The sequence below is a fragment of the Tenrec ecaudatus genome, chromosome 11 (assembly GCF_050624435.1).
Source record: "Tenrec ecaudatus isolate mTenEca1 chromosome 11, mTenEca1.hap1, whole genome shotgun sequence".
Taxonomy (NCBI): Eukaryota; Metazoa; Chordata; class Mammalia; order Afrosoricida; family Tenrecidae; genus Tenrec; species Tenrec ecaudatus.
This window is the reverse complement of record NC_134540.1, coordinates 151,870,107-151,894,420: the sequence shown is the minus strand read 5'-3', so window position 1 is coordinate 151,894,420 and position 24,314 is coordinate 151,870,107. Positions and strand designations below refer to the sequence as shown.

The window sequence follows — 24,314 nt, the reverse complement described above, 5'->3', positions numbered from 1 at the left end:
TCTGTGTGAATCCTTTCCCCAAGTTGAAGAATGTTCAGGTGGAGGACAGTAGTGTAGTGGGAGGACCTGGACTTAGAAATAGGGTGAGTCAGGTCCTGCCCTTGACCTTGAAGCTTCCATGTGGCTCTTTGTAAATGAGCCTCCTCTCAGAGACTCAATTTTCTTAAAATAAGACTACCGTTCTCTTTCATGGAGTCTGTGGGTGGTGCAAATAGTTTAAACTAAGGGTGATGAGCCCACTCAGAGGTGCCTCGGAAGAAAGGACTGGTGGTTTGCGTTTGAAAAATAAGCCTTCAAAACCTTTATAGAGAGAGCACAGCCCTCCTCTGACAGCCCAGGATCTGCCAGGAGTGGGGGTTGACTTCTAGGCACGTGTTGCAGGTTTTTCCATCTCCCAGGGCAGATGGGTGTTGGAGATGATGGTTAATGTAACCTACCTAGCACAGAGTTACAGGCTGGAAGGCAAGTCAAGGTGGTATGGCTTGGGGCTGCCTTTTACAGACAATGCCAGAAGGTTTTTTGGGGGGTGGAGGGAGTGTGGGAGGGTGAATGGTAAATTCCTGCCCTCAGGGGGGCAGGAAGCTGTTTTTTTAGACCCATTCAAAGATTACAAATAGAGATAATTAGAATGGAAAGTCAACAGATGGCCGAGGGTAAACATAATTTTACCTGTAGATGTTGAGGTCATGAAGTGTACATATTGTAACGTGCCTTCCTATAAATAGGCCAGCAACAATGGCAGATGGCGGCTTCCCCCCACTCCCCACCTGGTGGTTCTGGGACCTGGGAATGTACATTTTAACAGTTACTTTAGATGTGGAAGGAGCCCTGCGCTGCTGACTTCAAGGTGAAACTGCTGGCTGCTGCCATGAAGAGTTACAGTCGTGGAAATTCACCGGGGCAGCTCTATTTTGTCCTGTAGGGTTGCTATGAGTCAGAGTTGACTCCAAGGCAGTGAGTTTGATTTTGGGGAGTTTTCATATTACATAGTCAGATCCCAGGGTTAGATGGATCAACTTAGATTTTAATATTGATAAGCACCAACACTTATTGAGTGCCCCCTCTGGGCGCAGGATCTTGTTCTGTGTTTTACATGTATGTTTAAATTTCTTTCATCTGGCAACAGTGCTACAGGGAAGGCATTATTTCTTAATTTGTAATAAATTTAATACATTTTATTTCTTAATTATTACTCATTAGACAAATGAGTGAAATGAGACCAAGAGAGGTTGGGGAACTTGTCAAGAGTCTTCATAGCTCAGAGGCTGCAGTGCCAAAGCTGGAGTCCACTGAGGTCATCAGAATACGTCATAAGGTGTTCACTGGCCCTGGAGTGAGTGGTGCAAATCATTTTCCCTTGACAGATAGCCTAAAGGTTTGACTCCACCCCGAAGTGCTGTGGAAGAAAGTCCTGGTGATCCGTTTTCATAAATATGTCATTTTTGTTGCCATCAAGTCCATCCTGACTCATGACGACTATGTGTGCAGCAGAGGAGAGCTGCAGTCTATTGAAGGGGCTGTGGTCTTTTATAAGCAGCTCTCCAGACCTTATTTCTGAGGGGCCCTTGGGTAGGTTTGAACCACCAACCTTTTGGTAACCATTTGCGCCACCCAGGGGCTCTTTTATAAAGATGGCAGTGAAGAAAACCCTATGGAGCAATTCTGCTGTGGTCCACCATGAGTCAGACTCTACTGTAGTTGGTGTGTGTGTGTGTGTGTGCGCGTGTTCATGTGCATGCCCGCAGCTGTGGACCCTCCGAGCTCAGGTTGCTGTATGCTATGCTCTGACTCCAGACAGGTTGACTGAGCAAATACATGCATTTGTTGGCCATACAATTTGAAAGTCCTGCTGATGAGTAAATATGTGCATTCCACATGGCTGAAACTGGAGCCGTGCCCTGCCTCCTGAATTGCTCTCTGGGGTGTTGGCTGGCCTACTCCTCTGGCGAACACCTGCCAATCATCCTTGACTTTGCCCTCACCCCCTGGCATCAGGTTCTGTTGACTAAACATCAGGAGTCATTCATTCGGTCAGCAAATGATTTCTTACCTCGGGTGACAGGGCATCCTGGGGGAAGGAGGTGCCCACTGGGGCCTCTTGCTCCTCCCCAACCTCCTCTGTCATCCGTGGATTTCTCACTCCACCAGGCTCTCTCCTCATAGGAACCTGTGCCGGCCTTCTGCCTACAACTCCTCCTGCCCCATGCTACTCTCGGGAGGAAACCTAAATCCAGGAGGATGGCTGTCAGGATCCTCCAGGATTTGCTTTTTCGAGGTCCATCTTCCACAATTTTTCACCCAACCAGTGAAGCCGAGCTTCCGCCAACTGTACCTCTGAAAAAACAGTTGAAAAACAAGGATGTCACTCAGAATTACAGTGCGCCTGACCCAAGGCCTCATATTTTCAGTCGCTTTGTATGCATGTGAAGGCTGGATGTTCAGGAAGACTGAAGAAGAATCGATGGCGTTTGAATTATGGTGCTGGAGAACGGACTGCACAAAGCAGCAACAATCGGCCTTGGAAACAGCAAGAATGTTCCTTAGAAGCAAGGATGGTGAGCCTCATCTGTTATACTCTGGACATGTTATCAGGACATAGCAGTCGCAGGAGAAGGCTATTGCGTTGCCTTAATAAAATGTTCACTACTTAATAAAAAAATGTTCACTATTTTACGTCCTTGGTGAAGTTCTAATCGCCATTGCAGTGGCTACACAGAAACTTAGACCAAATTCTTGATTAAAGAATGTTAATAGGTTGTCATGCCAGCGAGCAATGCTCAGGATAGTTGTTCACCAGGACATGTTACGAGATGCCTATACCACTTTTCTCAACTGGAAGATATTCAGAAGACTGAATTCAGTTCAAGCGCCGTGGGTCAGCAAACCTAGCTCCCTGAATTAAGTGCCCAGAGACACCCCGCTCTGAAAGCCAGCCTTCTGCCTAAAAGCCCTCACTGCCACCTGATGGTGTTGTCAAGGTTATTTAAGGTCACACTCCTCGACTGTTTAATCCCCCCGACTTTCCTTTATTGCAAATACCCCCATACTCGGCGAACACCCACAGCCTTGCCAACTCATTAATCTGTCATGCTTTATGCCCACTTTTGTACTTTCTTGGAATTAGCCCCTGCCTGCACTTTTTTGCTAGGTCACCTCCTGTTCATGCATCTTTCTCAGTCTCATAGGATTATAGGGCTATACACCCTGTGGCCACCTGAAGGCTCCACACAGGAAACCCTCTCATGACATTGTTTAATGGGGAAATTAAATTCACTATGTTTTCAACACAGCTGGCTGCCACAATACTGACATAGTGTGCATAAGGTACCACAAAAGTCCCCTCACTGCCTTCAAGTCAGTACTGACTCATGGAGACTGTATAGGACAGGGTTGAACTAACTACCCCTGTGAGTTTCCGGGACTGAGTCTTTAGAGTAGAAAGCCTTGTCTTTCTCTCTCAGTCAAAATCTCCCTAGTGGTTTTGAACTGTTGACCTTGTTAATCTCAGCCCAACTCGTAACCATGACATTATTAGGGCAATCCTCATTACATGGGGATGCTGTGATACGGTGGTTGTAAATAATTAGTGTTAGTCGGAGTTTCTCTAACTCGGAGAAGCAGAGAGAATTTTGAGTTGGTCGTTGTAGAGAGGATGTCAGACCAGAATCACAAGATCTGTCTTAGTGTATGATATTGCTTTCATTGGCTCTGCGTGACTTTGGACCCAGACTATTCTGGCTTTTGGTCTCCTCTTCTATAAATTTAAGAAATTAAAGACCCATGGCCCTTTCCAACTCTGACCTTTAGACACCCTTCAGGCCCGGAGTGAACCCACCCTGTGGCTCAACTTTCAGCCAGACAGGACTTTAAAGTGAACAGAAACACCAGGGAGGGAGGCGCCCCTTAGAACAACTAGCAGTGTGAGATCAGAAGGGCAGGGTGAGCCCAGAAGGGATGGAAAGAAGGTCATGTCGGGAGGACGGGGAAAGAGTCCTGTTCTATTTTGGGGGATTGCCATCAATCAAAATGCATGTATGTCCGTGGTTGAGTGGAAAACCCCAGTAAAGGTTTAGGTGCTACGGTGTCTTGTGAGAGTATTTATCTCATCTTGCAATGTGCTGTTGGCACAAATGTGTCAGCTTTAACATCAATAACTCTGTAAAAACACAACAAAACTGCTCAGCATGTTCCAAGAAGTATATGTAAAACACTTAAAAGTAATTTGCTGAGTTTACCTTGTATCTATCTTTTGTTACTGCTCCAAATGCTAAGTCTTATTTTGTGACATGCTTATTATGATGATTTATTATTTTAATTGAGTGTTTGCTCTCAGTTGCCACTGTTTTAAAATCCTTTGTCTCTCAGGGTCCGTTCAAGCATCTTCTACTCAATACACTAAATATGGTTGTACATTATTACCCTCGTCTTTATGTGCATTTCTCTAATTTGGAATCTAGCAAAGTGCCTCTGGCAGGAGCAAGCAAAGCATTGGGTACAGTGGAGAAAGTGTCAGATTGGAGCATGTGGGAAGATAAAAAAGCTACTTATGTGCAGTGTGTTCCAAGAATTATATTCAAAATACAAAGGTTCACAAAGGTTGTGGATAATGAAATGAAGAGATCTTGGAATTTTTCCACGAATGTCTTGAGCCCCTTTCTTTCTACATGAAAATAGTGAAGTTCTATATACTTATTTCCCACCCACTGCCAGCCTCTCGCCCCGCAAGCCAAGCAGGGAAAATCAGCAGGGAACAGATATGGACGGAGTGCAGAGTGATACCTCTCTCTGATGAAGGGAGAAGTAACCTGTTGTGGTTAGGAGCCTTTGAGTAGGTTCCAACTTAAGTACAACAGAACAAAACACTGCCCCGTTCTGTGCCATCTTCACAATTGTTCCCATGTTGGAGCCATGGTTGCAGCCACAGGGCCATCCACCCATCCATCCATCCACCCATCCACCCATCCACCCATCTACCCAGCCACCCAGTCAGCCAGCCAGCCATCCATCCATCCATCCATCCATCCATCCATCCATCCATCCATCCATCCATCCATCCACCTACCCATCCACCCATCCACCCATCCATCCATCCAGTCAAGGGCCTTTCTCTTTGCACTGCCCTTTACCAGCATGTTGCCCTTCTCCAGGGTCTGTGCCCTCCTGACAATGTGTCCAAAGTATATGAGACCAAATCTCACCATCCTTGCCTCTAAGGAGCCTTCTGGCTGTACTTCTAAGAACGATCTGTTCGCCCTTCTGGCAGCCCATGGAGCTTTCCATATCCTCCACTAGCACCGTAATTCAAATGTATTGATCCTTTTTCAGCCTTACTTATTTATATTCAACTTTCACTTGCATAGGACACCATTGAAAATGCCATGGCTTGGGTCAGGCACACCTCAGTCCTCAAAGTAATGTGCATGCTTTTCAACACTTGAAAGTGGGCTTGTGCTGCAGATTGACCCGTTTGCTCTCTTGACTGCTGCTTCCATGAGCACTGATTGAGGATGTAAGCAAGGCAAAATCCTGGACAGCTTCAAATCTTTGCTCCCTTTATCACGATGTTACTTCCTGGTCCAGTTGTGTGATGTTGGCCATCCTTACATTGAGTTGTAATCCATACCGAAGGCTGCAATCCTTCATCTTCATCTGCAGGTGCCACAAGCCCTCACTTTCAGCAAGCAAGGTCATGTCATCTGCATCTAGCAGGTTGTTAATAAGCCTTCTTCCAATCCTGTTGCTGCTGTTCCAATCCACATTCTTCCTGAAGTAATCCCTCTGATGATTTTGCTCAGCATAGAGAGTGGATGAGTATGATGAGAGGCTACAGCCCGGATGGCACAGCTTTCCTGTTTAACCCACGCACTATTCCCTTGTTCTGTTCACCCCGCTGTCTCTTGTCCGTGGATAGGTTCCACATGGGCCAGTTAGGTCTTCTGGAATTCCCATTCTTCTCAAGGCTAGCCATACTTTGTATGGTCATCCACCAGTTAGTAACTGCTAATAACTACTGCCCATAGCAACGAAGATATACTTTTAAAAAAAGAAAGAAAGGTAAGTTTAATTTGTACTCAGAACTTTGCCATGACATCTCTATGGAATTATGTTGAGAATTGTAAGGTGGTGCCATGTGTCCCTAAAAAGTCCTACTGAAAGTACTTTTTCAGTACAGCAAATGGCTAAAGCTGCCTTGTTAGTCTCTCTGAGTGACTTTCTTCTTTCTATTAATAGTCTCATTGCACATGATTAACCTGGACCTCAGAGTTGTCTGTTGACAGGGGAAGTGTACGCTCAGTGGCAGAGGGAAGTCCGTCTGTGGTGGATTCTGGTCTGCAGGTTTTCAGTGACTCCTAACTCTAGTCAGTTCTCTGGGTGCTTCTTTGGCTCAGAACCCCCTGATGTTTTCTCCATTGGCATCTGATGTGCCTCTCTGCGGGTTTCCAAGTCACCTCTCAGGACTCCTTGATAGATGTCTATTGTTACTGCGAAGCCAGTAGTCTTTTTCCGGATCACACTCCTTGTTTGCTGTCTCACACCCTTAGCTCACGGTCTACACGTGTGTCCAGTGCGTCCACTGCTCTCCCACAGCTGCTGAAATCTGACCTTTCTGCCCTTTATTCAAAGAATGTGGATCTTTGGACTTTTTTTTTTTTTTTGTAAAATATTTCAAGTTGAGTCTGGAGAGGCAGCGGCGGCACGCGAGGCGGGTCCACGGGCATGCTCCCTGGTGCAAGTCTCTCCATAATGAAGGTCTTCCTGCCCGTGCTGCTGGCTGCCCTCCTGGGTGCCCACCAAGCCCACGGCCTCACCTGTTTCACCTGCAAGGACCAGACAAGTAACCTCCACTGTCTGACCCCAACCACTTGCTCCAGCTCCGACCGTTACTGCGTGACAGTGGCCACCTCAGGCGGCATTGGGAATGTGGTGGACTTCGGCCGGACCCTGAACAAGATGTGCTCCCCCATCTGCCCAGGCCCCATTGTGAACCTGGGCATGGTGGCCGTGGACACGCACTGCTGCCAGAGCTTCCTGTGCAGCATCAGCGCGGCCGGCGGCGTGCCAAGGGTCTGCACTGCCCTGCTGGGCCTAGGGCTCCTGCTCAGCCTGTTGGTGGCCCTGCTGCAGCCCAGCCTCTGACCATGGGGTCCCTGCCCACCCCCACCCCCCAGTTTCCTCTCACTGCCATTGTCCGGTCCCACCGCCCACCGCAGCTGCTCATCCCCCTGAAGAAGCGACTGTCCTCACTTCTAGGAAAGTGTGTGTCCTTCTTAAGGGGACTGAAAAGAGGACAGGTAGGTGCCCAGGATCCCACCTGAGGGCTGGTCCCCTCTGATGCTCGTGGACGGTCCTATAGCCCAGCACTGCCCACCGCCTCTGGGCAAGCCAGTGCCGGGGTCTTGGTGTGCTTGGGCCTGGTGCAGGGGTGGACACCGGTGGGTACATAGGGGGTCAGATAACCACAGGTGGCTGTGTGCCCCTGTGCAAGAGTGAGTGGGGAGGTCATGCCACCATCTCTGCCACCTATACCACCTTCTCCCCATAGTTCACTCGTGTTCAGGGAGTGCCCACCTGTGTCGGCCACACCCCACCACCACCAGTGCACCCAAGTGCCCCACCACACCCAAGCCCCCTTTCTTCATTCCCACCTCCCTAATTCCCCCTACTCCGTGCCTGAAATAAACATGCTTCCCTTGTCCAAAAAAAAAAAAAAAATTCAAGTTTAATTAAAACAATCCTGATTTGTATTATAAAATGGTTTTCATACATTTTGACAATTAGGACATCCAAATTAAAAAAGGAGGATGGGACAAAGAAAGCATGGGCACAAAGCAATAAGGGAAATATTATTCAGAGAATCAGTCCACCTGATGGTTTCCTCCATCTTCAGACTGATAGGCATTCACTTCTCTTTGAGGACAATTCCAAAGACAGCAGACCGTGATCTTAACAGTATGGACTTTTTTCCAAAGAATGTCAGGTACTGACTTCCTAATGTTACAAGTAATGAAATAGGGCTTATTATTATTATTACTGCCCTATGTGGGGAAAGAAGCCCTAGTGGCTTCATACCCACTAGCTGCTGATTGGGAGGAAGAGGAAGCTGACTACCCACATAAAGATATGGCCATGGAAACTTAGTTCTCTTCTGGCCTATAGATTTGCGGTGAATCAAAATCAACTTGTTGCTGGTGGGTTAGGTTAGGTTAGGTAAGGTATATATGGAGCTGTCCCAAGTACCTTGCAACAAAACAAAACAAACTCCCATTGAGTCAATGCTAACTCACAATGACACCCCATCCTCCCAACCCCCAGGGTTTTAGGGGATACCAATCACAGTGATAAAGAAAATCCCAATTTCCCATTTTGCCCATAGAGAACAATTCTGTATAATGTTCCATTGCATTGCTAGATGGTGCAAGCGAGACACTGATGAGCAGGGACCCAGGGCCTGGGAAACAAAGGGCAAGGCCTAGGAGTGGGGGTAAGTGCGGTTGGCTGGTCCTGGCCCCAAACGGGCCTGGCACTGAAACTTAGGAATGCTGAGGACATCCGCCTCCACAGTGGATGTGTTTATAATCTTACCGGGTGCTTTTCTGCATGCTGGCTCATCCAGTCCTCTGACTACTCCTTCCGAGATTGACACTTAAAGAAAGGCACTTAAAGGAGGCACAGCGAGGCTGAGGAACTTGGCCCATATCACAGGGTTTGAATCCTGGTAGCCTCATCATTTCTGCAATCTCCTGCATCTCAGCATGAGACACAGTCACGAAGGGGATCCTTCTGACTGAAAGTAGAAGCGTTAGAGGAGGGAAGGAAGGCAGGGAAGTTTGGGTGCTGCTGCAGGTACAAGTGAGCGGCTGCAGAAGGGAGTGGCAACCAGGAGCAGTGGGCAGAGCTGGGAAGGGACCTTGGTTCCCTCAGGCAGGAGGAAGCCTTTTATGGGACTCTAGTAGAGGCCTACTGGGATGTAATTCTGGTTCACACTACTGAAGAAGGTTCACACTACTGGTTCCCTTTCTGAAGGGAAGAGAGGACAGGAAACAGGATCTGTAATCCCCCACAGCCATTGTGAATTGAAACTGACTCCATAGGACCTGCTTGGTTGATGCCTGTAGCCACTCTGGTCCCTGGCTGGCCTAGTGGTCCCACCGTGGCAGCTGTGAGTCTCAACATGGTTCTGAGACCAGGCCGTTAGCCTCATCTCCTGGGGAATTGTTAGGCTCCAGGTCATTCTCATTCTGACACATGGCCAAGTTTGAGAGTCACTCTTGAATGAGCCTCCTTTAAAGATCTTCTTGACCATGTTCCATAGATTTTACATCGTTATGTAAACCCAAATCCAACCCAACCCAACCCAAATTCACTGCCATCGATTGATGCCGCGTCATAGTGACATCTCCCTGCAGGACAGGGAAAACTGCCTCTGTGAGTTTCTGAGACTAACTCTTTGAGGGTAGAAAGCCTTGTCTTTCTCCTGTGGAGTGGCTGGTGGCTTTGAACTGCTGACCTTGCTGATTGCAGACTAACCCATAACCAATGTGCCATCAGGGCTCCTGCATAACACATATATCCATTCGTACATAAACATAGACATGTATGTAATTATCCAGATGCAGTTATAGATGTCGCTAGTGCACTCTGAGTGCTAGAAGTCTGGGATGGCCAGCCCTGCTTTCCTGCCTCCCAGCTCTCTCCTCCCATGACTGCAGGTTTCCCAGGGTTCTGCTGCTTTTCATTCCCTGCAAATGTTTGCAGCTTTCCTTTTCTGAGCGGTTTCTAGACTATTCAGGTTTCACTGGACACACACACACACTGAGGTAGGTAGTTTACTGTGCCAACCTGGCCGATAAACACATGTGGGGTTAATTGAAGGGCAGAGAGAGAAATGGCTTGGTGAGACTCGCCTTTCTGGTTCTCTGGTCTCTTGTTTTGTGATAGTCAGACCAGGGTGCAGCTGCCTTAGCCAATTCCCTGCTACAGCTGGCAAGGCTGACTTCCTGCAAGACATCCCTGAGGAGGAGCCACATGGACCTACCCTGATGCAGTCCTGGGTGCTGGAGAAGCTGACTGGAGACCCCTGCCAACACTGAGATGCTTACACATTCACTGACTCGGCTTTCCTCCTGCAGTCGGCATCATTGCGTGTGTTTTGTGAGATGGAGGAGGACTTTGTGGATTGGTGTCGGACATATGGGTTACTGTTGGACTTGTGGCCTTGGGCACCACTGGGTTGGGATGTTTTCTTGATGTGCCCTTTATATAAAACTCTCTCTTATACATGAGTTTCTGTGGATTTGTTTCTCTAAAGTACCCAGACACACACACACCAAATTTCTAGAAGCAATATTCTCTTTCATGAAACAATCCTCATAACACAATAATGGCTTCTATTGAATTAAAAACAAGAGTGAACATAGCAACTGGGATCGTGGTCATGGCATCCCAAATTGCTTTGAGACCTGCCTTAAACCGTTAGTTTGAGAAGCCCTGCTCTTGAGAGTCTCCTTGCCCCCAGTCTTTGTGAGAGGGCTCTTGGACCTGTCACCTCCATTACCCACGTGCCTCCTGGCTCCAGATACAGTGTGATGGTCATGAATGATCAGAGCTGCCTTCATTGTAGGTACTGGTGCTCTGTTAGTCTGGGCAGGCTAAGGTTTCTGACCTGCTTTTTCTTGACCCTGCCACGGTCTTTCCTTTTTTGGGGGGGTTGTGTGTGGTTATTTTTAGCTGCCATCTAGTTAGTGCCTGCTTCAGGGCAACCTCATGTGTGGCAAAGTGGAATTGCTGCGTAGGATTTTGACATCTAGCGATCATAGGTTCAGATGGTAACTTTTAGGTTAAGAGCTCATCACAAACTGTAGACCGCCCAAGCCAAACCACACCCAAGCCAAACCACACCCCACCAAACTGACTGCCATCCAGTGAGTGTTGCCTCATGGCAACCCTATAGGACAGGATAGAACTACATGTGAGTTTCCAAGACGGTACTGTTTATAGCAGTGGTTCTCACTCTTCGTAATGCTGCGACCCATTAGTACAGTTCCTCATGTCTGATGATCCCCAACCATACAGTTATTTTCATTGCTACTTCATCACTGTAATTTTGCTGCTGTTATGAATCAGGTGACCCCTGTGAAAGGGTCATTCCACCCCCAAAGGGGTCACAACCCACAGGTTGAGAATCACTGGTTTATAGGAATAGAAAGTCCCCACTTTCTCCCTCGTAGCTGGCTGAAGGTTTCGAACTGTTGACTTTGCCCAGTTAGCAGCTCAGCTTGTAATTGGCACAGCACCAGGGCTCCTCGTGTGGACCACCCAGGCTCCTTCTTTTTAAGTTGAGTTTAGGTACAGTCCCTGAAATGCTTACAGCACAAGGAGAAGCGTTCATCCTGTCCCCGAACAAGCACATGGGCTGTTGTTACAAGTGCGATGACTGTGTTAAAGCTTTCTGGTGTTGGAGTGATGTCCTCAGCACCAGGCGTAGCCGTCGCCGCTGGAAGCTTATCCAGTGTAAACCTGTTCTGTGCTTTCAGGCTCTGGAGTGAATGAGTGATGCGTGCACACTCATGCTCGGAACTCTCCTTCCTTTAACATTTGCATGCATATTACCACACTGGCTTGCTTTCGGGAAACCCCCATGCAAGTCATTAATGTGTCCAGTATTCATAGCCAGAGAAAGTGATGGTTCTATTATTCTTTAATCAAAACAGTCCAAATCCTCTTTCCTCTCTCCTTTTTTATGTCACCCTTGTTTTCCCTTAAAATAGCGACTTAAAGAGGAAAAAATGAGTCCCTTAGAGTAAGCCAAAATGAGGCCTCTTTCTCCTTTTGTGGACATCTTTGTTAACAGCTGTACAGAATAAAAAACATGGAGTCCTTTGAAGGGAAATTCCAGGAAGCTACCTCCTGGGCGCACTTAGTTCCTCAGGAGGAATTCTTTCCTGTAAGGAGCAGGCAGGTTTCGAAGGACCTGTTCCAGGAAGGATAAGGTGCAGCAGGAAGGAATCCCGCAGAGCAGTCTGCTCACAAACACAGCAAAGGGAATTCACTGCCACTCTTTTCTGGGAATTGTTGTTTTTTTACTAAGTATAGGACCAAATGAGTAAAAAGCAGCTACTGCAGACTGTGGAAAAGGCAATAAGGAAAGTGGAGCCAGAGACCCTGGATGAAAGGTTGTGGATTAGAGTCCATCTAGAGCAGGGGTCCTCAAACTTTTTAAACAGGGGGCAGTTCACGGTCCTTTAGACCCGTTGGTGGGCCGGACTATAGTCTAAAACAAACAAACAAACAAACAATGAACAAATTCCTGTGCACACTGCACATACCTTATTTTGAAGTAAAAAGCAAAACAGCAAAAACACCCGGCGGGCCGGATAAATGTCTTCGGTGGGCCGCATGTGGCCTGCGGGCCGCAGTTTGAGGACCCCTGATCTAGAGGTATCTTGGAAGAGAAAAAGGTGGTGATCTACTTTCAAACAATCAGTCACTGAAAGTCCCAGGGAGCCTCGTTCTTGTTGGACACATAGAAAGGTGCCAGAAGTTGGAATCGACTGGACTTGGGTGTAATGTGGGACGTTTTGCTGATTCATTACGTTGGGGCATTTTTCAATGCCTTGGAGGACTGGGCCTAGGCCTTCTTCAAAGAAACCTCTGCCATTCTGTACCACTTTAGGTTTTCTTTATCTCCCCCACCCCCACTCTTGGTTCAGCTTTAAGGAGCCCTGGTGGGGTAGTGGTTACTCATTGGATGTGATGAGTAGGTTAGCAGTTCAAGACTACCGCCCTTGCTGTGGGAGAAAGATGAAGCTTTCTACTCCTGTAAAGAGTTAGTTTCGAAGACCCACAGAGGCAGTTAGTTCTACCCTGCCTGTCTTACAGTGTTGCCATGAATTGGAATCGACTTGATGGCAGTGACTTTGGTTTGGTTTTGATTTTTGGTTAAGCTTCTTTGAAAAGTTGGTGGTGGGTGAAAAACTGAGAGCCAAGCAGGGTTAAGTAGCTGGCCCAGAGTCGCACCAATAGAAACAAAGTGGTGGAAGGTGGTTGAACCCAGGTCTGCCTCGTTTACAGCACAGTGCCTTCTGACCTCTCCTGCTGTCTCCCACCCTACATTTTCCGATTGAATGCCCGCCAAGAATTTCAAGTTAGGAAGTGGTGAACATGAACACGTATGGAGGCCCTTTTGTGTTACAAGACCTGCCGTGCCAAATGTGGAGTATACAGACTGTGTTTCCATGGTTTCAGTCACTGGGGAATTGGGCAGCAAACCAAGGTGACCCAGCCTCTGCTCAGCCCCTGTGGCTTGTGGGGAGCCAGTGAGTTTGGCAGAAACTGGATCCCACACTTCCTGCAGGTCTCGTGTCCCTGCACTCAGGCCTTTTCCGAATTCGACTCCTGACTTCTGAGCTGTTTCTCTTTTCCTCCAAATCCCTTGGGCTCAGAAAACCTGCCTCACCTTTATTGTTTTCCACAAAGCCCCATCCACAGTGAGGCGGGGGGATTTTGGAGATCTGCTCGAGAAGTCCTCAAGGGAGACCTTTGCCTTGGTTCTCCCCCTTTTTCCTCCCATTACTCCACTCCTGAAGAAACAGAGCCAATCTGACCCTGCAAGGCCCACCGAGACTTCCATCAACAGTACTCTGCCTTACTATGAAAATGGCTGTAGTCCGAGGTTGCTAGTTCAAAGTCATCCAGAGGTACTCCAGGGGACAGACTTGGCCATCTGCTTCCAAAAGGTCCCAGCACCGCAAGCTCTAAAGGGCCCGCTGTCAGGTCACCGTGAGTTGGAACTGACTGGACAGCAGCCAGGTCACTGGAGGTAGCTTGTTCCTGCCATCCTAACCCATCGCTGTTGAGTGAATTCTGACTCAGGGTAAATGTATGGGGCACTGTAGAGCTGCTCCACAGGGCTTCAGAGACTGTAAGTGTTCTAGGGAGCAGACTGTCTGCTGGCAGGCACAAACCGCTCACCTTCTAGTGAGGAGCCTCATGCTTAACCCACGGCACCACCCGGCTTCTTTTGCCATACTAGCCATGGTTAGCATTTGTAAATACTTAGCCAAGTGCGCCCGGTCACATACTTTGCCTCCATTTAACAGCTGAGGTGCAGTCGGCTAAAGTTCATGCCCCAAACCAACATGACAAGTAGTTGTGTGGGCATGCGTGCACGCCAGTGTGCATGCAGGGAGGTGTGAGTCTTCGGATTGCAGATTTCAAATTTTGAAAGTCTTCTGCAAAATGACCTCAAAATTGTGTGTGTGAAGCGTGGGTGTGAGTTAGGAGAGGCTTCATGGAACAAGTCAGGGAGATACCCCCTACCCCCAAACAACACTCCAGACAAAGACAAATATACACTTTGAGGGTTGCTAAGGTGGGGAGGCCAAGGGGGGAAAGATGAAGAGGGTAGACAGTTACTAACTTGCGGGAAGGAATAATCCACAAGAGGGAGCAGAGAAAATCGTGGTGGGGGATGGGGAGAGCTGTGAGGGCCTGATTGATAGTGTAAAATGTTAAATGCAAAACTGATGATCTGAAAAGAGACCCCCAGCCTAATTCACAATAAAAACGAATGAAAAAACCCACATTGGGTTTTCACGTGGACAGAAACTCCCTTTCTTGCCTGTAAATCCCTTCAGAAGTGTCCTTCCCAAAGCATTATTCTTGCCTACATGACACAGTTCAGCTGCTGTCAATCTCTTTTCAACTTCCCCTGGACCTGGTGGCTCTTAATTCTTGGTTTGCCTGGGACAATCCTGGTATGCATTTTCTATGGGCATCCTGTAAGGCATAGTGATTATTTAAGAGCATCTCCCTTCACTCTTGCATATATCTGGTTTACATGATAAATAATAAATCAGTAAACCTGCTACCATTGAGTTGATTCAAGCTGATTGAGACCGTGTGTGTCAGAATAGAATTGGCTCCTTAGAATTTTCAGTGTCTGATTTTTTTTTTTTAATAAGTAGATCCCCTTCTCAGGTGCCTGAGGATGAATTCAGACCCCTTACCTTGTAGCATCACCCAGGACTCCTGGATAGGTCATAGGATCATTTTAACAGATTTACCCTAATAGTCCTTAAGATACACTGCCCTTTGTGCTTATGGAGCATAAGGATATGGCCCGGCTGATAGAAATATTTGCTAAACTTTTACCAAGAATAAAAAACACTCACCGCCTTTGAACCAATTCTTATTCATGGCGACCCTACAGGGCAGGGTTGCCCCTGTGAGTTTCTGAGAATGTAACTCTTTAGAGGAGTAGAAAGCACTTCCTTCTCCCACAGAGCCACCTGGTGGTTTCAAACTGCTTACCTTTCGAATTGCAGCCCAGTGGGTAATCACTATGTCACCAGGGTGCCTCTCCACCTAGTAAAGGCAGTTATAAATGGACAGCCAGCTTGTAGCTGTGAAGCAGAAGAGGGAAGAGACAAACTGAGGACGCCATGGTGAGTTGTCTAGGAACCAAGGAAGTCCTGAATAAGGTGGGGAAGCTGCGAGGCATCTGAGATCACACTCACCATCATACAAATAGCTGATTGAGACAGGCTGCTTGATCCCTGCACTTTTGGGGTGGACTGGAGAAAGAGGGGACACAGGGCTCTGGGGAGCCTACGAGGCTGCCCTGCATCCTGGTGCAAACTGCTGCTGTGGGCAGAGGTGGAGGAAGCCAGCTCCTGGGTCCTAGGAGAGCCTCTGAGTACATTGAGTTTGTTTCCAATATGTGCTTGATGGTCCTGGCTTGCTAAATGACCTGGTCTAGCTCTTTAACCAATCTGAACCTTGCTTCTTTAGTCACCCGTTGAGGATATTGCTAACAATTGTGGACCATTGTGAAGATGAGAGAGTTAATGAACATGGAGTATCTGACACATACAAGTGTTAATGTTACTCACACTTGCTGCTTTCCTCCATGGCTTGAAGCTCACCTGCTCACTCTGGGTTCCCTGACTCTCTCCTAGTTCTTTGAGTGCTGCTGGCAGAGTACTTAATATTTCAGGGGTTTTCTCCTGAGTGCTTTAGGCCTTACGGCTTGTTTACCTGCTGTTCCCTCTGAATAGGTGGAACACATTCTATACCTGGCTTCTTTGGTGAGCTCTGGATTGATCTCCCAGTCTACCTCTACCCTCCTGGTTTTCTTATATTATTTCCTATTTGCTTACTATCATTATTCTTAGGCTACCTTTATGCCCACACCTCCTTGTAAGCTCCATACCAGAGTTTCTGTCTCACTGCATCATCACATATCTAGAACCTGGAAAACTGCCTATTCCACGGTTGGCTCTTAAAAATTGGGAGCCCTTGTAGTGTAGTGCGTTCTGCATTGGGCGGCAAACACCAAGGTCAGCAATTCAAAACCACCAGCTGCTCCGAGGGAGAAAGACATGTTTTTTTTTTTTACTCCCATAAAGAGTTAATCTCAGAGGGGCAGGTCTTTGTCCTGAAGGTTTCCTATGGCAGTGAGTTTGATTAAAAAAGTGGTTTTGTGTTTTGTTTTTTTTTAACATTTTATTTATTATTATTTTTAAATCTTTTTATTGGGGCTCATAAGGCTCTTATCACAATCTGTACATACATCAATTGAGCAAAGCACCCTTATACATTCGTTGCACTCGTCACTCTCATAATTCACCTTCCACTTGGGTTCCTGGAATCAGCTCAGTTTCCCTTTTTTTCCCCCCAACCCCCTCCCTCCCTGATCCCACCCCTGGTCCCTTGATAGTTTATAAATAATTATTATATCTTATCTTACACTCCCCGGCATCTCCCCTCACCCGCCTCCCCCTTGCCAATCTCCCATAGAGGAGGTTACACATAGATCTCCGAGATCGGTTCTCCCTTTCTACATGCCCTTCCCTCCTGGTGTCGCCACTCCCACCGCTGGTGTTGAGGGATTCGTCTGTCCTAGATTCCCTGTGCCTCCAGATCCCCACTGCACCGCTGTACATCCTCTGGTATAACCAGGTCCACAAGGCAAGGTAGAATTGGGGTCATGATGATTGGGAGGGGAGGAAGCGTTCAGGAACTCGAGGAAGGTTTTGAGTTTCATTGTTGCTACACTGAACCCTGAGTGGCCCATCTCCTCCTCACTACCCCTCTGGAAGGGGTGTCCAGCTGTCTACAGGTGGGCATTGGGTCCCCATCATGCACTCCCCCTCTTTCACGGTGATGTGATTCTCCCACTACCCCACCTTTGATGTTGGAGACCTGGTCTCCTCTGTCCTTCATGGTCACCTATGTTGGTGTGCTGCTTCTGTGTGGGCTCGGTTGCTTCTGGGCTAGATGGCCGCTTGTTTGCTTTCAAGCCTTTAAGTCCCCAGACGCTATATCTCTCAGTAGCTGGGCACCATCAGCCTTCTTCACCACACTTGCTTATGCACACTTTTGTCTTCAGCAATTATGTGAGGAAGGTGATCACACAATGATTGTTTTTGTTCCTTTGTATCTGCTACATGGTCCATTCAACACCTTGTATTCGCTTAGGCCGTGTGCTTCTTCTCTGTGGGCTTTGTTGCTTCTGAGCTAGATGGCCGCTTATTTGCCTTCAAGCCTTTAAGACCCCAGACGCTATATCTTTTTTTGATAGCCGGGCGCCATCAGCTTTCTTCACCACATTTGCTTACACACACGGCTGTCTTCAGTGATCATGTCGGGAAGATGGGTATCCTGCAATAGCTGCTTAGCAGGGCGAGGTGCTATTGTATTGGGAGATTATGCATGAGGAGGCCCAATGTCCATCTGCTACCCTACTACTGAACCTATAAATATGTGCATATAAATCTATTGCCCCCATAATCATAAATATATTTACATATGTACATGTCTGTATTTAGGCTTCTCTGTATACACTTTGCCTCCTACTCCTTTCCTCTATTTCCTTTCGCTTTCCTCCCGACCCATTACCATGTTTGGCCTTCATTCTGGATTCAGTAGTTCCTCTCAGTTACCTTGCTCTTGGTCACTCCCTTCCAGTCCTCCCCTCCCCTCCCTCCTCTGGTTTTGAACCACTTGCTGTTCCCTTGTCCCTGTGTTGGGCGACACCTCCTCCCTTCCCCTACCTCCCACGCTCTCATGTCCCTCCAGGACCGTTGGTCCTGTTGTTTTCTTCTCATTATTTGTCCAGCCTATCTTGTCTAGGTGGACCTGCTGACATAGTAATATGTGCATACAAATGGATATGACTTTGACTGCGCCCAAGTGGCCCATAAGAACATGGCTTTGACAGAAGAAACATCGACACGCTGATAAGCAGAAAAGCCACTAACATACAAAATTTACAAGGTAAAAAACAAAACAAGTTAAAAAAAGACTAAACAAAAAGATAGCAAATATTAAAAGAAAAATTGCTAGTAGTTCAAGGTCCTTTCGTTGGCCTTTAGGAGTGTTTTCTAGGTGTAGCTTGTGAGACTCCACGTCCTGGCCCGGAAGACCATCCTTTATACTCCCTCGGGCTCTCTTTGCTCTGCTTCCTCCGCTGCTCTCTTGCACGCCCCCAGTGTTTACCTCAGTGTGGCGGGGTCAGCTCAGTCGCCCATCCCCCATTGTGTCTCAGGTGCTGTCCCTCAGTGTGGCGGGGTCAGCTCAGTCGCCCATCCCCCATTGTGTCTCAGGTGCTGTCCCGTGTAGGGCCATGTGTTGGTGCAGGATGTCGTATCTCGTAGTGTGGTCAGCTGAATGGTCCTCTCTGTATGACGGGCCCTTCTAGCTGGTCTATCGACTTTGGGCTTGGTGGACCCAGGTGTACTCCACTACGTCCTTTCTCCTTCTTTTGTTTCAGCTTCCTTCTGGATGTGGTGTGTTGGGTCAGTTCCTTTCCCACTCCAGACGATCTATTTTTGTTTTCTGTGGTATTCCCTTCGAGTGTGGGGGTCGGCCTAATTCTGGTTTGGGCTGGCTTGTCGTCCAGCCTCTTTGTGTAGACCTCTGTACTTGGCGTTGCCCTCCTTGTTTGGTGTGTCGTGTTGGGGTCCGTATGCATGTTCCAGATCTGTGGGGACACAACCGATACTCTCCCCCGGGTGGGTTAGTACCCTGCCCCCCCCCCCATTACCATCCATTCGGATTCTCCCCCTCCTGGTTCTCCCTCTCCCTACCCCACTACTCCTTCTTTATGCTGGGCTCTCATGTACCTCCCTAGGTGTGGCCTGTCCTCCCTCCAACTATCTATGCTTCCTCCCGTTTATTGTGGGATGGATGTTTATTCTTCTATTTCTGTCATGCTGATTGTACTTACCTCAGGGGACTCATGTTGTACCTGTCCCTTTGGGTCTGGCTTACCTCGCTTAACATAATTCCTTCCAGCTCTTCCCATGAAATAACGTGTTTCATGTGCTCATCGGTGTTTTTAACATTTTATTAGGGACCCATACAACTCTTATCACAATCCAAAAATATACATACATCAATTGTATAAAGCACATTGTACATTCCCTGCTCTAATCATTTTCGAAGCATTTGCTCTCCACTTAAGCCCTTTGCATCAGGTCCTCTTTTTTCCCCCTCCTCCCCGCCCCCCCTCCCTCATGAGCCGTTGATAATTTATAAATTATTATTTTGTCATATCTTGCCGTATCTGGCGTCTCCGTTCACCCCCTTTTCTGTTGTCCGTCCTCCAGGGACCAGGGAGGAGGTCACATGTAGATCCTTGTAATTGTTTGTTCTTAATAATGAATTTGAATTAATGTTATAACTTCTGTTTCCTTACAGTCCTGTTTGGTTGGTCACAGTGGGCAAATTCCACTTTGAGCAGTAACTGCCTATTAAGAATCAGCATGAATCCAATTCCCACCTGGAAATCGATCCAGTCCTCATCTTTCCACTATCCTCCTTTGTCATTAGCTGCCTAGGCAACACTCTCTGGCCACCTCTGGATGCCTAAAAGGAGGCAGGGCTTTATAGGTTTTAAAGGATCTATGCCTTCAGACTGCCAAATGGGCAGGTGCCAGCTGCAAACTTGGGGGATTCCCCTCTATACACACCATTCTTCTGTCCTCCTAGTCACATCCAGGGCTGGCTTGTCACCACCCCTTTAGAATGTCAACTGCAAAGTTGGGGAACCTGTCCAACACCCCTGTTTTCTGATCTGCTAGTTCCTTCTCTTTTGTGTTTGATAATTCACTGGAATGATTCACAGAACTCACCATACTCTACTGATTTAGTATAACCAGAAAAGCCACAAAGGAAGAGATTCATAGGGTGAGGTCCAGAAAGTGTTCAAGCATGGAACTTTCATGTCCCCAAAGCTGTAATGGCATTCTCATAGATGGTAGTCTTTCACAGGGACCCCTTGTGACTTTACTTGGCCTCATGGTATCATCATGATTAGGGCCTCATTGAATATGTCCGATTGATTAAATTAAAGCCCACTTCCTTCCTGAGGTCAGCTGACCAATTGACCTCAGGGGTCTGGCCAATCTATACTCACTTGACACAAATCTTCATGTGTTTTCTGGATGTTTTATTAAAAACCCAGAACTAAACTCACTGCCATTGAGTCAATGCTGACTCATAGTGACCCCTGTGGGTTTTCAAGACTGTAACTCTTGATGGGAATAGAAAGTCTGGTCTTTCTCCCACGGATCTGCTAGTGGATTCGAATTGCTGACTTAGAGGATCCCAGTCCAATGTATAAGCACTACAGGGCTAGGGCTCTGTTAGTAAAGGTCCTTTAATTACATGGGACATTCCAAAGGTTATCTCTCAGGAACCAAAGATAAAAGCCAAATGGTTCTTTGTAAGGCGATTCAAGAAGAGTTGGTATATTTGAATTATGGTCCCAGTGAGGAATTTTGAAAGTTATAGGGTCTACTCTTCTGAGCGAGCTAACCTGTCTTGGAAGTACAGTATGAATGCTCCTTAGAAGTGAGTGAAGATGGGGAGACTTCATCTCAAGTACTGTGTTAGTCCAGGTAGACTAGAGAAACAAATTCATGGACACTTATATGTGTATAAGAAAGAGCTTTATATACAAGAGCAATTGAATATTCAGAAGACATCCCAGTCCAGTCCAGATCAAGTCCATAAGTCCAATATTAGCCCATAGGTCCAATGTCAATCTATAAAGTCCTCTTCAGACTTAAGAAATATGTGCAATAATGCTGAATGCAGGAGGATCACAGGTCAGTGGGTTGGCAGTCTTGTGGATTTAGTGGCGTTGCAACCATCTCAGCACTGGCAGGGATCTCCATTGGGCTTCTCCGGCTTCAGAGGTCCAGCTGCATCAGAGTAGGTCCATGTGGTTTCTCCAGCTCCCAGGACATAGTGCCATGTGTCTTGTCAGTAGAGCATCTCTCAGGGAGTGAGCAGAGGAGGAAATATGGGAGCTCCCAGAATTCTCAGAAGGCCATGCCCACCCAGAGGCCTCATTGGCTATGACCTGATTGCCAGACTAGACTCCACTCCTTCACTCGTAATCCTCAAATTGACACCAGATTATGTAAGTACCACAAGTACTAAATACCTCATCTTTGGCAAAAGAGGAGGGATTTCCACAAGATGGATTGACCCAATGGTTGCAACAGTTGACTTGAACACAGTAATTAAGAGCATGGCACAGGACCAGGTAGTGCTTTGTACTGGTCTGCATAGGACTGCGATGTTCTGTTGTACATAGGATCACTGTGAATCTGAATCCATTTGAGAGCTCCTAGCAACACAAGATGATTCACTACCCCTTTACTAGGTAATCAAAAGGTTAATTGTGGGCTACATCCCTGTTAGCACTAAAGGCATTGAACATATGCTGGACTTGGACAATGGCCAGACTTCCTTCATGGTCATGGAGAAGAAGATCCATCTTGGCTCCAACCTTTTGGAGGGAGAATGATAGTGTGACACATTTTCTGCACTTGGATTGCACAGATGGGCCATTAGGGGTTTCTCTCTCGGTTCTTCAACCTCGGGCAGTGTGCTTGTATGGCGTGATCCTACCTTTCTCCTTCCCTCCTCCTCCTTGAGGCACTGATAAATAACCTCGGGTAAAGAGGCATGCGGCAGGAGGGCTTAAGAGAGGGACTTTGTTGGTTTGGAAAGACGGAGCTGGGGCTGCTTTTAGGATGGTGGAGAGACGGTGGACAGGCCTCAGTGGGGTTAGCAGTTCACTAGGGAAGCATTTGCTATGGAGCATGCTCTTCACTGTCTGACAAGTTTTATTGCTCTGGACTTTTGTGGTTGTGTGAAACATTTTCAAAAGTGCAATGGGAAGACACCAAGATGATGAATAAGAAAGCTGTTTGAGGAAATGCCTTCTCGGAATTTGTTTCCTTCCCAATAATTCCTTTAATTGACCATGCACAGAGGCTTTTCCACGGATGTGTTTGTGCTTTCTGGACCCACAGCTTTCCACACTGAGAATTAGTCTACTCAGAGCTGACTTAATGCTTCAAAGTATGAGCTGGAATTTTCCTGATTGCTGCTCTGTTGACATACCATTGCCCCGTCAGGAAAGCATATCATTTATCATTTTTATTAGCTCTTTCCTTTTAACTTGAGCAACAAGCCTCAAGGTTCGTTAATTCTCAATTGTTGTTACTGTTTTGGACAGCATTCCTTGGTTAATCAATTTTCAAGGGTGTGTGTACAGTATGGTACCCTGGCCCTATATTTTTAGGTGTAATTATTTTTGTTCAGCTGAATGCTTCTGAGAATGTGCATGTCCTATGACTGATGTCCCTATGAAGCGGCTCCCTAAACTGTTACCTGGAAGAGAGGTCTTGGGAATAATTACAAGGAAACAGGGCTGCTTGGTGTGGAAAATTGCTTGGTGTGACTCAAAGCTGGCAGAGGCACTGGGAAGTTTGGATCCTACCTCCCGTTCCACTGTCAGGCTTTGTTTATGGTACCTAAGCAATTTCTGCTAATAGCTTATGGATAATTTCCACAAATATTAACCCAAATCAATGCCTACTTGCTTAATTCTTAGCCCTTTCTCCTTTGAGGATAGTTAGGGACATTATAACAATTAAATGAAAAATTAGATTCTAATGGTTACTCTGTTTTGTTGTTCAGTACACTGGTTCCATTCCAGTCATAGGGACCCATGGAAAATGGAACAAGCCACTATTTGGCCCCATGCCATCCTCACAAGCACCACTGCTAGGCTTGAGCCCATTGTTGCCACCATCGTGTCACTCCATCTCATTGAAGGTCTTGCTTTTTTCTCTCACCCTCGACTTGATCAAGCCGCCTAGATGTCTGTCTCCAGGGACTGGTTTCTCCCGCTAACTTGTGTCAAGTACATGAGACAAAGTCTGACCATCCTTGCTTTTAAGGAACATCTTGAGCGTGCTTTAGATTTGGCCATTCTTTTTACAGCCCTTGATAAATTGAATAGTCGTTGCTAACACTGCGATGAAAAGGCCGAGGCTCTTCTCAGGTCTTCCTTATGCACGGGGTTTTCATAGGAATAAGAGGCGTGGAAAATAGCTTGCTTGGGTCAGGTCACCTTGGTCCTCAAAGTGACAACCTTGCTTTTGAACACTGTAAAGAGGTTGTATACAGCAGATTTTCCCAGCAAAACATCATTTGATTGAAAAAAGAAATCATTTTGTTGGGGGCTCTTCCAGCTTTTATAACAATCCATACATCCATCGTGTCAAGCACATTTGTACATATGTTATCATCAGTTTCAAAACATTTTCTTTTTGTTGAGCCCTTGGTATCAGCTCTGCATTTTTTCCTCTCCCTTCCCAACCTCCCTCCCTCATGAACCCTTGATAATTTATAAATTATTATTTTCATATCTTATACTGATCGCTTTCTCCCTTCACCCACGTTTCTTTTGTTCGTCCACCTGGGGGGAGGGTAGTTATACATAATTCATTGTGATCCGTTTCCCCATTCTCCCCCCCACCTTTCCCTACCTTCATGGTCTCACCGCTCCCATGATCGTTCCTGAGGGGCTTATCTGTCCTGGACTCTGTGTGCCTAGACCTCTTAACTGTACCAGTGTACATGCTCTGGTCTAGCCGGATTTGTAAGGCAGAATTGGGGTCATGATAGTGGTAGGGAGGAAGCATTAAAGAACTAGAGGAATGTTGTATGTTTCGTCGGTGCTGTACTGCACCCTGACTGATTTATTAACTGCTGCTTCTATGGACATTGAGTATAGAAGGAAATAAAATGAAATCTCCATTTATGTTGATGCTGAGATGCTGCGATGTGAAATTGGACCATCATGAGGATTCTTGTTACCTTTGCTTTAAGGTGTAATCCATGCTGAAAGTTGTAGTCTTTACTCTTCATCACTAAGTGTTTCAAGTCCCCTTTGCTTTCAGCAGGCAAGCTTGTGTCACCTGCATATCTATCAGGTTATGACG

General features: G+C 46.9%; 1 protein-coding gene and 1 pseudogene across 1 annotated transcript in view; both read left to right on the top strand.

Moving 5' to 3' along the window:
- Positions 1–24,314, top strand: part of ABCC4 (ATP binding cassette subfamily C member 4 (PEL blood group)) — a 257,587-nt gene that overhangs the window by 6,877 nt on the left and 226,396 nt on the right. The gene's annotated exons all lie outside the window — the stretch shown is intronic.
- Positions 6,691–7,709, top strand: LOC142460912 (lymphocyte antigen 6E pseudogene; annotated as a pseudogene).